Source organism: Manis javanica, chromosome 3, assembly GCF_040802235.1.
Source record: "Manis javanica isolate MJ-LG chromosome 3, MJ_LKY, whole genome shotgun sequence".
Classification (NCBI taxonomy): Eukaryota; Metazoa; Chordata; class Mammalia; order Pholidota; family Manidae; genus Manis; species Manis javanica.
The window spans coordinates 201191281-201205817 of NC_133158.1; the positions used below are offsets into that span (position 1 = coordinate 201191281).

The following is a 14537-nucleotide window of genomic DNA, read 5'->3' on the forward strand; positions in this document are numbered from 1 at the left end:
ACAAACTTTTATCACCATCACTACTGACATCAGAGGGAGGGAGCTGTCTTGCAGGTGGTTTGATGGGTGACAGCAGGCAAATATGCATCCAGAGCTTCATCAATTTTCAAGCAAGTTCAAGTATTTGAAAAAAACAGAAATCATACTCAGATCACCATCACCACAAAGCGCCAAGACCACATTATATCTATTAACTCTCTTAATCCTTATGAGGATCCTATTAGGAAGGACTATTTGATGATGATGAAACCGAGATGCAGGGAGGTTAAGGAGCTTGCCAGGGCAAGCGATCTACCACCCGGCTTCTCCTATAACCACCTCCTCTGTCTCACGCATAAAGTAGAAGGAATAGTAAGCAAGGATTTGCTTACTTTTATTTTAATCCCTCCAATTCCTTCCCTTCCCAACTTGTTTTCATTGTAGCTTTCCTTCTTGGTATCTTCCCACTTTCCTAGAACGTGTGAAAAACGAAGAGTTTTTATTAGGGCAGCAGTGACAAAATTAAACTCATTTTTAAAGAGCCAATAATAGCGATAAGAAGTTATAAACAGTAACTCTGTAAGACATAAGGAAATTGACACCATTACTTCACACCAAAGCCCACATATATGTTCAACTCTTAATAGTCTTTTACAGTGAGCCATGTGAAACATTAAAATTAAATTCCTTTTAAGAAATTCATTTTCTTTACATTCCCACTGATTATTCATAGGGTCCTTTACTGAAAACATAAAATGGAACAGAAATTACTGGCTTATTTTTTTTTCTTAAGGCAATAAAATGGAGAAAATGTAACTAAAGGACTCTTTCACATATCATTATTTCATTATAGGTTAAATATTCAACATGCATTTTAATTGCTAATACATAGCTGGCAGTCACAATGCTACCTACAGAGAATGACAAAAAATAGTACTCTGAACTTTGGAGGATCTGGGGGAGGGGATGAGTAGTAGGGAAAAGATAAAGCAAACTGCACACTGGTGGGGCAGAAGCTACAGTTGGTGACACTACCACTTCCGTTACCTTTCGTCTCCTGATCCACCCCCCTCCTTTTTCATCCTCTTATACCAGGGTTTCTCAACCTTAGCATCATAGGTACTACAGCATACCTACCCTCCACCTGCTAACTGCTGGTAGAAATACCGCTGCCCTCCCAACAGTGCGACAACCTCACATTCCTCCAGACATCAAATGAACCATTGCTCTTATTTCACCACATTTTTCCTCTCCTTTTCTTCTTGGAATCTAAGCACCCAGGCTTCAAAACCTTTATTTAGCTCCACATATAGACTCTAGGACTCAAGGAATTGCTGATTTCTTCAAGGCAAAAGGCAAAAATGTCAAACACACATACCCTTTCTTCATAAGAAGAAAGGGGGGAGTGAAACACTCAACCAACCCTCAGAATTGCTGATATGTCTTGAGCACCTGCACCAGGTGTCACAGTGCCAAATGCTGCTGGGTATAAAAGACATAGTTTATACCTGCAATGAACTTACACCATACAAGTCGTATTTCCTGACTCGTTTTTAAAAACATCAAAATGAAAAAATTCACTCATGTACCTACTGTGTGTCAGGGCACTAGCTCGTAATGATGGTGTATGTTAGGCTTACCTGTGGCACTTCTTATAAAGCTCCCTGCCACAGCCCTTGAATAGGTTCCGCTAGGGGCGGGCTCATGCATTTTTTTTTTTTTTTGTAGTGGTGGTTGTTCTGGTGTCTCTGATATGCAGACAAGTGGGAATCATAATGCTGACCCAAAGACACTGCCCATATACCCTCAAGGAACTCAGTCTAAAGAGTTAATAGGATAACTGTAATAAAAGCCATAAAACAAAAGCTAGACTAGACAAGCAGGTTTGTATTGTTCCTCAAAGTTACAAGGTCTTTAGCTCAAGTCCCAACGTTATCAAACTGTATAAGAGATCACTATGAACAGAATTACAAATACAGATACTCAAAAGATCAACTGAGATAGAAGTGGGCAGGAAGCAAGAGCTCTACCAACTGTATCAGTTTACCTTCCCAATCTCTTGATTTTGAAAGACTATCCCAACTATGACAGAAATACTTTCAAACGAAGGCTATTTAACATTAACAATGATGGCGTATTACCTAAATTTTCCTATATTAGGTAATTTATTACCTAAATAAGATACTGTATACTCTTACCAATAAGATTTTTTTCAAAGCAGAAACTGACTTACACATTTCTCTATCCTTCCCCAAATACAGCTCAGTGTTGTATGCACACTAGGAATGCATGATATTATGCTTGTTGAATTAATACTGGCTTAATGAAAGGCAGAACCCTTTTAAAAAAACGCTTCCTGGAATACAGATCAACATCTCAGCCTATACAATCTGACAAGACAAAACTCTTCAGTGTTTATATTCAAATAAGTATATAAATACAGATTTTTGTGCCAATCATTTAAATGTTAAGCTAATTTTCTTCATAATTAACAGAAAAACAATCCATTGGTTGAAACAAACATTCCCTCAAGCTTGAACAAACTAAATACAAATCCTGAGCACACAAACATGAATACAGAGAAAATAAAGAGGTTCTTTTTAATTACGTGAGACTGCATAACCAGCCATGGGCAAAAAGCAAAACAAGAAGTCGTGATAGATGAGATGGCAAGCTACATACAATCAGCAGTTCTGAGCTCCTATATGCAGTTTTTAAAGCAATATTCACCACATCATTATTATTCCCTTTCATGAAGTTACCGTCTTTGATAAAATTAAGACCCATTTTTCAGATGCCCATCCTCCCTCTCCAACTTAGCTTAAAAAGTTTGAGAGACAAGTCAGACCAATGCAACTACAGTCTCTATTCCCAGTCAAGGTCACTCAGAAAGGACTGAAGGATGGGGCTGAGATGGTAAAAGGCCACGTGGTGAGCCTGTGAATGAGATCTAAAAGCCTTTCACCCCCATCTTTGAAATATTTACAGATGATTTAAAAGAAAGGCGATGGTGAAGCACAAGATGCTGACAAATTCTGTCTAGCGGCTACATTAAGAACTCAATGCTGAGGTAAGACCTTGTGTGTACTTCCATTAGGTAAGGATCCCGATAACCAGCAGATGTTTCCCTTAAGGGCAGCATGTGAATAGCCTTTTTTACACCCATGATCCCTATTAGCCTTAAGAGAAAAATCTCGGAAATTAAATGCTGATGCCTCTTTAAATGTTTCTCCGTTTATAAGAGCATTTAATATGTGGGAAAACTTTTCTCACTTTAATACCTTATGAACTAATCCATCTCAATAATCAAAACCATATTCCAAGATCACTGTCTCTCATGAATAAGGAAATGCCACTCTAAATAAAATCTACTGCAACTCAGGGATGATAGAAAAAGACACATCTTGATGTTCTCTATGAAGCACTGGTGTCGTTAAGGCTCATCAATCATGCCAGTTGATTGGGAAACTGTGTAACTGATAGCCCCTAAATGGCTGGGAAGACTAACACTGTAATGAGGAGACTCCCAGCCCAAAATCACGTCATGGGGAAGAGTAGGGTAACATCAAATAAATGGGATGGAGGCCTGTGTCTTAAAACCCCAGCTCACACACACATGGTACTTCTTTTAACTCCAGCTTCTCTTAGGCAGCTGGGAAATTTTGGCTTCAATGAGACTAGCCCAGTTTTCCCAGACTGATACTTTCGGGTCCACAAAGAGTGACACAATGAGGTAAAAGAGGTGACATCATCTCCATTCTAATAAGGAATCTGATACAGGATACCGCAAAACATTTTATGTTAATCAGTAGTTTCCATTTCATTTGTTTGTGAATTGCTTGTCCTTTACCAATTTTTCTATTGGGGTGGTGTATTCCTATTGATTTACAAGGTTTCTTACAAAGAACAGTAACTTGCTGCAACTTTGTTACCCAGAAGATTGTGTCTTGGGTACATGTTTGGTCATTTTAAGTGTGGGTTTGGTCACATAAATGCTGTCAATCTAAAGAATATTCCTTTATATGATTTCTGTCTTTGAAGTCATGTTTAGAAGGGCTCCTTTGCTGGCTATTACATCTCTCATTTCTTGATGAAATGGTACAGATCAATCTCTTTTCCTTCTGATGCTTTAATAAGAATCAAAGCCAGAATCCTTCTTCACTGAACAAGTATTACTCCAATGGAAAAAAATTTTAGTCAGAGATGAAAAGTATAGCACAGGGAATACAGCCAATAACTTTGTAATATCTCTGTATGGTGACAGATGGTAACTACACTTACCATGGTGAGCATTTCATAATGTCAATTATGTTGTACACCTGAAACCAATAGATTGTATATGAAGTACAATAAAAAACATTTTTAAACACTAACGAATACTGTAATAAAAGCCACAGATAAATTCAGAAACTTACTTTTAAAAGCTCTGGGCAGTTTATGTAATTCTTTAAATTATTAAAGTGCACTCTTCTCTTAGTCCAATTACTGTATTTTTCTTAGAAACATTTATCTACAATTGTCAGGGAAATGCTCCATCTACAAATTCCCAAACTTGGTATTTCACAATTTCACTACCAGGATTCCCATTGCTTAATTCATCTCTGTTTAGGCCATTAGACTACTTATAACCTGTGACCCCCTTATCTAGATTGGATTTGATATTGCTCTCACTAACATTCTAGACTCTAATATCACATTGATTTTTATGAATCGCTAACATCTTCTGAATGTTGAAGATGCGCCAGGTCCTACGTCAAATCCTTTATGTATATTCCGTCCTTCACTGACCATTAAGATACTCCTCCCCTCTCTCACATTTTAACAAACAGGAAATTTACCATCAATGGTTAAGTCATGTCTAATTGACAGTTTTTCCTCAGTAGTGAATGAAATGTTTTAGAATTAGCAGCATCTTAGGCTAGATGAAATATGGCAGTATAACTCATTTCATCTTACTAAAACTGATCAATCCTAAAACTGATTCTATTATCTCTATTTTTAGCATGAGGAAAAGGGAGGTACAAAAGTGAATGGTAGTGTTCCCAAAAGTAAAGTGCTGGGGCTTGGTCTTAAACCCAGGCAGTTACTCTTAAGCCTTATCTCTTAACTGACTTGCTATCTCTAGGCCCAATCTTCTCTACCAACATTTATCTCCAAACTTACTATAAGGTCACCAAGTTACACTAGGAAGTAGGAAGTAACAATTACCTAGTCTTCTCTACAGCCACATCAAACTTCCCCCAAGCCTCACAGCTGCTGTTTAGACTCTGAATTTCCCATAGATTCCCTTGGCACACTGCCTTTGGTGGTTCTTCCAGGACTTTCCCATTGTTCTTAAACTTCCAATACCATTTGCGGATTCCCCCATCTCACCATCCCAATGAAGGAGGGTTCCTCCCACACTACTGGGAACATCAGGACAAGCTGGCATGAGCTCTGTCATCTGCTTTCTTCTAACTTGGACCCTATTCTGCTTTCTCAAACAACTCTCCTTCCCTACCATGGTTAGCGTTTTGTCACATGTGCTGCAGGTCACTATCATCTTTAATTGTTCTCTGCCCACTGACTTTTTTCAATCTTACAAAATGAAAAGGACTTGTCATTCTGAAACATAAGTCACACGAGAGCATATATCATCTCTCATTTCTTAACATAATTTGGTCTCTTCACTTCCATTGCATTAACATGGTTACCTGACCTTCTCTGCATCACCATGAGCCATACATCTCCCCCTCTGAACGTACTTCTGGAATCTCTCTTCCCTTGGCTTCCTGGTTTCATGGTTCCTGTGACCTGACACCTATCTTTCAGTTTCTTTTTTTGTCTACTTTTAAAATATGCCTCTCCCTTCTACTAAGTCCTAATTGTGGGCTTCATTGGAAAATTCAACCCCACCAGTTTTCTCCTTCTTGGTTCTCTCAGGATACCCATTCACTCTTAGAAGTCAACCATCATTGCCAGGGGATGACTGCTGGGAATCTATACTGAATGCTTGGAGCACTCCCCTGAGCTTTAGGTACTTATCTTCAACTTGCTTGAAGAATACTTCTACATGGATAACCCACATTAAACTCAACATGTCAATTCTAATTCATCATTCGCACAATCCTCACTCCTTCTACAAGTTCTTAAGTGAAGGCTTTATTTATTAATTTTCCAGCCACTCAAGCTGTAAACTTAAGAAATCTCTGACACTTCCCTCCCATCCCCCTATAGCCAAATAACCACCAAGTGTTTTCTTTGGTCACAAAACCCATCTTACAGTACATCAATAACTCAAACAATTTTCTTGTTCATCTCCTAGCATCAGGGTTCTACCCCGACTCCAATCCAAATTGCTGTTCCAACACCTTCAGTGACTTCGCAATGCTTCCTTAAAACCTGGAACTCTAAGGTCCTCAAATCTCACTCCCAACTTCACCTTCCAGAACACAGAACATCTCTGCCACCACTTCCTACAGGGCTGCATCAGAAATACCTGCTGTGGTCAGGCAGCGCTGCTCACTGGGCTGTAGATCTGTACTGTCCACTATGACAGCCACAGGCGACTATTTAAACATAAATTTATTAAAATTAAAAAATGCAGTTCTCCTCAGTTGCACGAGCCACACTTCAGGTGCTCAGCAGCCACTTTTGGCTAGCGGCTATTGTATTGGACAACACAGATACAGAACATTTCCATCACTGCAGAAAGTTCTACTGGACAGTGCTGGTGTAGACACCCTCAACACTCATGCTTTCCTCCCTAGCCTTCCACTCAACTACCCTGCCTAGACTCTCTCCCCCGCCTACCTGTGCAGACCCACATGTCCTTCCACGCCACAGTGGTCCTCCTATGAGTTGTCCCTACAACTTGCTACAACTCTCACAATGTTGTCGCATTTAGTATTCCATTTGTGTGTGTCTTCTAATTATTCACTCAGAATATCCATGGAATAAATGAACATGTACTCATTACAGTACTACATGAAAATTATCGAATAAGAATATATTTAATATCCCTCCTCCATCAAAGACATACTTTTTTCCAATCTAAACAAACAAAAGATCTTGCATTTAGCTAACTAAATAATGCCTTAATTTACTGCCTAATTATAATAGCAGAAATATAATTAGTTCCCTTTCTCCTTGTGGTGTTTGAAAATGAAAGAAAAAGACTATAAAGGGCTGAAATACTTTTACTCAGCATAAGCACACCACAAAGAAACCACAAAAGATAGGCAAGAAGAGAAAAACCAACAAACAGCTTGAGTAACTATACCCTAACTGAGATTACAGGAAAAAAACACTATAGTACAACTATGCTAAGCTTAAGATAAATCTACTAATAAAGCATTTAAAAATTACGTATATAAATATATTTTTGAATCAATAGTTAGACCCTTCTATTTTCCTCTTTGCAAACATGGCACCATGATTATTTACTTCATGAGCTCAAAAAGCATATATTTAAATCAACCTTTGTGTATGTGTTCCTTCTTTAAATGCATGCTTGTTGTCTCAAGAAAATTAGTTAAGAAACCAATCCAACACACCATAGACCTGGGTTCTTACAAGGGAATAAGGATCCTTACCTGAACACCAGGGACAGAGCAGATTTGGGAGAATCACCAGGTAAGGACTCCCTAAAACCTTAGAAAGTTTGATGCTTTATTTGCAAGGAGTCTTCTCTAAAGTTCTGATTTTATCTAATAACAAAAACCACAAAGATATTAAACTGTTCAAAATAGATAAAAACTGTTCCCAGTACCTTCCTAAACCTCTGATGTAGTCACTGGACTTGAACTATTTATAAAATTTTGGCTTTTTCCATCTGAGAAACAGCTTTCCTTATGCAAATGAATATCCACAGAGCCTGCTTGATTCTTCAAGCCAGTCACCAATAGCCGTAAATGTTACCTAGGCTTGCTGTACATCTCTAAAACCGACACCACCTTAATAATACACCAAAAGTTACTTCAGAACAAGTGTTAAAAATATTTCAGGTATTTTTCTTACAAAACAGATGACAGACCACTAAATTAGACTAAATATTCGCACTACCAGGTAACAGTAGCAAAGGAATATAAAGAGATTTCACTTTGAGGCAAAGATGAAACGTCCCTATTTTTTATCAAGCATGCCATTCTAGTCTTGGTACCAAAAAGTAAAACTAGACTCCCCACATATAGGTGCTGGGAAAGTAGAACATGTGGAGAGGACATGGAAGCTCCGTGCCATTTTCCCATGCTTTGCCCCCCATGTGTTTGTTCTATCTGGCTGTTCCTGAGTTGAATCCTTTGTAATAAATTCGTAATCCAGAAGTGAGAGAGAGAGAGAGAAGGAGGAAGTAAAACCACATATGGAAATAAAATTATGAAGAATATTTCATTAGCCTTAAAGTCATTTTATGACTTAACATAAAATTTCTCTACCTTTTTGTATTTAATTTATCCTTTTTCCCCTCAGACTTTTCCAATTCACTCCCTAATACCCCCAGCTCCTTCCCTAAATACCCCAAACTTTAGTTTTTGGTTAGGAATGTGCTGTTTTTTAAGAATCAAAAGACGAGATTCATATAGCAGAACTGCCTGGTTTAACTGAACTTTGTACACTCTTGATCTCCCATTTTCTAGTAAGGTCCCAATGATTAAATTAGACACAGGGCTTTTCTTTCCATTTCTTAAAAAACATTAATTTTAATCTGTAAAAAACATTGCTCTGAGGTTGTCAGACTTGACTCCTGCTCAGCTCAAACAATATTAGGTACAAAAAGTCAGTATGATGCCAAGAAATTCTTCCTTCCCTCCCCAAATTATACTGTATATGCTCAGATCAAAAGCCTCAGGAATACAGCAAGTGTGGCTGGAAAAAACAAAAACTCAACAACAGTAAGACCGATCCAAATTCTGGCTTTCCCTCTTCCAGTCACTAGAGGGGTGACTTTAGGCAAGTTGGTTATTTTCTCTGGGCCTTAGATTGTCCAATTTGATAGGAGCCAACTGGACTAGAAAATCTTGAAAGCAGCTTTTAACACTAAATACCTCCATTTTCCATAAAGGAAGTTACAAATCGTAACGTTTATGAACATACTCAGCAAGGCAGTTTCATGGCTGTCCTGAAATGCCATGCAATTTGGGTTCTTAAGTGTACACACAAGCACACCAAGGAATATAGACATTTTTGGATTGGAAGGTGGGAGTGAGAAGACGTAGGACCCAGTTTCATCCCTGACCAAAGGGGAAAAAATGTTAAGAACAACTGAACTTCTAGCACAGAGAAGGCAAATAGTGAATCTGTGGCATCTTACTACACTGATGGACCGTGACTGCATTGGGGTTTGGGTGGGGACTTGATAATATGGGTAAATGTAGTAATCACATTGTTTTTTCATGTGAAACCTACATATGAGTGTGTATCAATAATACCTTAAGAAAAAAATTTTTTAAAAAAAGAACAACTAAACTGTTAAGACTACACAAAAGGAGACATCAAATGTGAGAAAAAAAATTTCCAGAATTAACAATGAACTATTTTTACCTCAAGGTGCTGTGTTTAACAGCTAAGGAAAGACTAGTTTTGATGAAATAAATTGAACTACTAGGACTTCCCTCTTCAGGTGTAGCAGCTTGTGACATTACAAGAAAAACACAAGAGGAAAGAGGCAGGGATTCTTCAGAAAAGCAGAGATAAAACTAATATGGCTTTGAAATGCCTTACTTTTATGTGAGATTTATACTTCCAGTTGTGTTCTGCTTAGATAGGTATTAATGTTATGTTTCTTAAGCACATAAAAGAGGACAATGGAAGATAGTTCAGAAAAGCACAGTGAAGGGCGAATTTGTCTTAAGGCCTAAAAAAGAAAAGCAAAGTCATGCGTAAACTGAAATGGTAAAACCCAGCAGAACAGTGATTTGGGTATTGTAGACAGAAAAGAAAGAAAGAAAAAATATAGTTAGAAAACAGTGAGGCTCTAGAGTCAGACTGCATTGTTTATACCCCAGCTAAGACTGTAAACTATACTCACTAGTTACGTAGCCTGAGGCAAGACACTGAATCACTTGTGAACTCAGTTTCTTTATCTGAAAATTATGGTACTGACAATACACGTTAAGTTTTGAAGCTTCAATGAGATATGAATATTCATTACAAGCACATAGTAAAAACTCAGAAAAAATTAGCTACCATGATTTCTCCTATCCAAAGCTCTAACTCAAATTAGGATCTGTGATAAACATGCTCCATAGAAAAGTCAACCTCATTTTATCCAGCACTTCAACCGTGACTTCCAAAAATGTGTTTTATTTTAACAAGAGCAGCTAGTAAGTAGCAAACGTAATTGATCTATTTCTTTCTTCCTTGAACCCACAAACTCATTAGTAGAGGTAACAAGCAAAGAGGAAGCAGAAAGATGAAGAGAAAGGGAGGAAGAGGAGAGGTAGGTAAAGGCTGTAGAGCAGTACTGTCCAACAGGACCTTCTGTGCTCATGGAATGTTCTACTTTCATCGTCCAATATGGCAGCCACTAGCCACAGGTAGGGCTGGTGCTACTGAGAAGAAGCATTTTTTAAATTTTTAATTAATTTAAATTTAAATACCCACATGTGGCTATGGCTGACTTGTGGACAGCAGAGCTCTGGATGACCCATAAATTAACTGCCAGAAATTTAAACAAAAAGCAAGGGTCTTCTTTCCCTGAATTGTTCATATGCTCAAAACGTTTTCAGTGGAGACCTGGTAACTATAACTAGTTAAATAACATGTCAACTGATAGATCAATACAGTGCAACCCAGTGCTAATGAAAGGATCAGAGATAAGAGTATGTGGTCCTCTGATATTTTAGAAGGTCCCTAAGGTCAAGTTAAATTCAAGCTCTCAGCATTAGTCAGTACACTGACCAGAGCTGCAAAGGTCCTTATATCAGTACCGCCTAAGCGGCTATTTCTCCGCTACCAAATGGAAATCTTCTTAGACAACGTACACTGAACATCCCTACATTTAACTTCGATTTTTTTCAGAAAATCAAGGGTTCACAAAGCTTTTCCCTCTTTCAGAAATACTAGTATTCCTGGCCAGTTTGGTGTTCCCACTATAAACAAAATACATGTACCATCCATATTTGAAGTATAACGCCAGACTCCTGCTTAGCTGCCCCTGTAATATGGTTTAATTATGATGACTGAACTAATAGGCTGACATCATAGACTTTTACAGGCTGACCCCATGTCATCCTGATGTATCATTTTGCACCAGTTCAGTGCTGTAAATCAATTTAAGATCTCAAGCAGGTTGAAAAGGCTGGTAATGATGCTTTCTCTGCCGTCTCTGGAGACTCTACATTATACACAACTTACATTATTTATAAAGCTTCAGTGATGCCTCCATTAGCCTTGTAAGACTACACAAATGAGATCTTTGATACACACACAACTCGGCCTTGATTATGGAGGCGACTGCAGCTTAAATATCTTCATTTAATCATTTAAGTTCATTCTTTTTCCAGTGTAACCAAGTTATTAATTTTATTTTAACCCAGAAGAACCAGAAATCAAAATTACAAACTGAAATTTTATTTTTAACTGGTAAATGTATTTAGGAAAATAAGACTTCTTTTTAAGGCTTTGATGGAATTAGCAGGAAACAATACTTAAATTCCAAGAGGTGTAAGAGGTTACCATTTTAAATTGCCTAAAAACTGTCCCTTCTCTGAAATACAAAAGGTCACCAGCTCTTCAAGGGTATAAAACCAAAGGATACTGCAAAAAGGAAAAATGTATTTGGTTACGTACCTAGGGTTAGAGGGGTCAAAACTAAATCAAGGACAAATCCCTACCCTCAGAAGAAACCAGATCCTGCCTGGATCCTCTAGAAGCTCTGGCATAACCCACCTCTAGGAAATCATCTCTTCACGACCCTGGTTACAGTTTCCTAAGAATTGCGGTATTTACACAAATGTACACCACCTGCACAGAAATATCAAATAACTGCAAATGGGAATGAGGGAGAGAGAGGGGACTACACTTTAATTAGTACAGCATATTTAGGCCTGGCACCTACATCAAAATAACACCGATGGGAAATATTTATACTAATTCAAAGTGCTGGGGCAGTGGACATTGATTCTGCCTCGATTCTTCTTAACTAGTTGTTCCAGAACAGCTCCCCTACCTCCAATAAAACATCAAGTGGTAATTATAAAAAGGTAGAAAAATCAGTGCTGGCAGAGAACAGTTTTCTCATTTCATTATTACTGCGCGCAGGCAGGCTGTCCACTACAGGCAATCAGAGGGAGAAATTTATTTTTGAAATAAAGGTATTCTGAGATTTTGCTGCTAAGAGTTTCGGCAACAGCAAGACACAGAGAAACCATGCAACTTCTGTATCATTCCACACACTTTGAAACTTCAGATGCAATGGAGAGAACAGAGGGGGAAAGAGGAAGGCCGGCTGTCAAAGCACTCACGAAAACGATGCTTTCTCAGATGGTTCTGAAACGCGCCTCAGGGTTCGGAGGGGAAGCGCCTTGCTGGTTATCTTGAACGGTGTATTCAAAAATTGTATGCGCCTCAAAATAAACAAAAGCCGCAGCTCCAGTGTCTGTAAGATCCGGCAGGCAGTTCCCCTCCCTTCCTAAAGCACTTCAAGGAAACGCTCTCCCTTTAAGTCTGCATATATATTAAGCAACTAGAAAAGCCAGCCCACGTCGGTCTCTCCGATACCCACCACCCCCACTTTCCTACAGAAACAACCCCGAGGAACACCAACAAAGACAGGGAGCAGAGTACGCGAACGGCTGCTGGGCAGCGAACTCACACACACTCACACACACACACACACACGCAGTGAGGCAACCGAATCCGGTGAAGGGAAAGGAATGAGACGACACTCGGAGACGCAGGGGGTGTAGGCGGAAGAGGAAAAAAAAAATTACGCGCCGCCGCCAAACCTTTTGAGTAAATTGGGAATTTCGGGGCGAACTTCCCTTGACCTCGACCCCCCAAGACGCTCCCTGGGGCTGAGAAGGGAACCCGCGCGGGACGCGGAGAGGCCCGGGGCGCCGGGCGTCCCCCGCGTCGGGACGGGCTCCGCGAGGCGCCGAGCGCCCGCAGGGCAGCGCCGGAGATGCCCTCCGACGCCCGCAGGGGCCGCCCGGGCCGCGCGGAGGGGCCCCGGCCGGGCTGCGGGCGGAGGGGAGGGCGGCAGGGAACGGCCCGCCGCGGGCAGGGCCCGGGGCGAGGCTCGCGGCCGAGGAGCGCGGCTTCCCCTCCGCAGACCCAACAAAGACGCGAGGGGAAGCCCGGCCCGGCCCTGCCTGGCCGGCTGGGAAAGGGGGAGGAGGCGGCGGCAGGTCCGCTCCTCCGGGCGGTCGGGAGGCGCCATCATGGGGGGTGCGGGGGAGCCGGTCCGCCCACGCGGGAAGAGCCCCCTGCCCGCCGCGGCCCCGCGGCCGCCCCAGCACAGGCGGCGGGGGCGCTGTAAGCCCAGGGCGCCGCGCGGAGGGCGGGGACGAGGCAGGGGAGAAAGTTGGGTTCGGGTCTGTTTCATTTTACCGGGTTGGCGGTGCGCCTTTCCGCGCGGGCGCACGAGTGGCCGGGCGAGCGGCGTCCCGCGGCCCCGGTCCGGCCGGCCGGGCGCTGCGCAGCGCTGCGCTCGCAGGGTCCTTGCCCGCGCCTCGGCCCGGCTGAGCCGCTCGGCCTCTGCTTCCTCCGCCCGCCCGCTCGCTCCCGGAGCCAGGATTGATCTGGTCGCGCTGGCGTCAGGGAGTCGGGGCAGCCCAGCCTCCACTCCTCGGCTGCCAATACCAGCGCACTCGCCCGCCCGCCCGCTCGCTCACTCGCTCGCACGCGCACCCGCGCGCCGCCGCCGCCGCGCAACCAGGGATCCTCTCCAAATTCCCGGCCCGGCCAACGCGAGCGCGCCGCAGCCGGGCCCCGGGTCGGCGCGGGGGAGCGAGCCCAGCCTCCTCCCCACCCGCCGCCGCCAGCCCCACGCCCCATTTATTCTAAGGAGAAAAACAACGCGGCGGGTCCTGACTTTTCTCCCTTCCTCTTCCTTCAGTCAGGGCTCAGCGGACTCAGTGCATTATCTGCGAGTGAAGTTCAGTGTGCATGCAGTGTTCATTTTGCGAAATGTTGAGCAACACGTCCACCGCACACACCGAACCGTACTATAAACGTGGAGTGCATTTTTGACAATTGTCTCTCGAAGCTCGCCTTTTTATGGCTAGTTTTCATTGCCCTTCACTTCCTATCCTAGTATTTGCATGCCCCAGAAGTTGCATATACTCAGAATCGATAGCCTAGTAACGATTGTATGTGCTTATACCAAACCCTGAACTAGTGCAAGTGTTTTGTGCCGGTTCGAGATCTAATGATTCCAGTAGGTTACCTTGTTGTTCGAAATAATCATATTGAAATTTCATTGTGGCATCAATGAAACTAATTTTTTTACAATCATTAGATGATGCCAGCCCCCCCAAAATGAAAACAAACTAGCTCGCATCTACCTGATCTGCAGAGACATTGAAAATATCTTTTTGAAAGCTGGCATGAACTCATGAATAGTTATAATGTTGAGC

General features: G+C 41.7%; 1 protein-coding gene across 4 annotated transcripts in view; it reads right to left on the reverse strand.

Moving 5' to 3' along the window:
• Positions 1-13704, reverse strand: part of SMAD1 (SMAD family member 1) — a 72086-nt gene extending 58382 nt beyond the window's left edge. Inside the window, exons 1-3 of one of the 4 annotated variants that reach the window (XM_073232611.1) lie at positions 13510-13647; positions 12423-12524; positions 372-451 (exon numbers count right to left, since the gene is read on the reverse strand). The gene's annotated coding sequence lies outside the window, so the exon portion shown is untranslated. Of the gene's footprint in view, positions 1-371; positions 452-12422; positions 12525-13509 lie in introns of all 4 variants that reach the window. The other 3 variants (XM_073232612.1, XM_037024622.2, XM_037024621.2) reach the window with 3 other exon arrangements.
• Between the last annotated feature and the right edge of the window lie 833 nt (positions 13705-14537).